The sequence below is a fragment of the Sinocyclocheilus anshuiensis genome, unplaced genomic scaffold (assembly GCF_001515605.1).
Source record: "Sinocyclocheilus anshuiensis isolate Anshui unplaced genomic scaffold, SAMN03320099.WGS_v1.1 C31756991, whole genome shotgun sequence".
In the NCBI taxonomy this organism is placed as follows: domain Eukaryota; kingdom Metazoa; phylum Chordata; class Actinopteri; order Cypriniformes; family Cyprinidae; genus Sinocyclocheilus; species Sinocyclocheilus anshuiensis.
Window position 1 is genome coordinate 1 of NW_015603689.1, and position 493 is coordinate 493.

General features: G+C 37.3%; 1 long non-coding RNA gene across 1 annotated transcript; it reads left to right on the forward strand.

Annotated features, from left to right (window-relative positions):
- Positions 1–8: 8 nt before the first annotated feature.
- LOC107682166 (uncharacterized) lies at positions 9–486 on the forward strand. Its single transcript, XR_001633390.1, has 3 exons — positions 9–105; positions 191–245; positions 396–486. It is a non-coding gene; the product is annotated as an uncharacterized LOC107682166 (long non-coding RNA).
- Positions 487–493: the final 7 nt, after the last annotated feature.

Consider the following 493-nt stretch of genomic DNA (forward strand, 5'->3'; position numbering starts at 1 on the left):
GCCAACCGGGGCTTGGGCTTAGAAACTGTTAAGCAACTCTTGGAGAACTCCTGTCAAAAACATATTTTTGCTACCTGTCGTGACCCAGATGGACCAAAGTCTGAGGTGAGTTGTAAATAATTAAACAAATAGAAACACCAGGAGAAATCCTAATGTGCCTTGTTTAATTATGCATTTTATCTTTCTTAAGGCATTGAGAGAACTGGCGAGAAAGCATCCAAGTGTGATCACTATCATACGTCTTGGTAAATGTGCATGTGTCCTCCTTTGTGTATTTAAGACTTTAACTAGAATGTTTTTTGGGGAATTTCAAAGAGATTTTTAGTGTGTTTTTTTATATTATTCCATTTCACTGCTTAACACTTTAGGACTAATATTTGTTCTGCTACTATTAGATGTTGATGATCCGTGCAGTATCAAAGAGTCTGCCAAAAAAGTGGGATCTCTACTGGGAAACAATGGTTTGAACCTGCTTGTGAATAATGCTGCAATC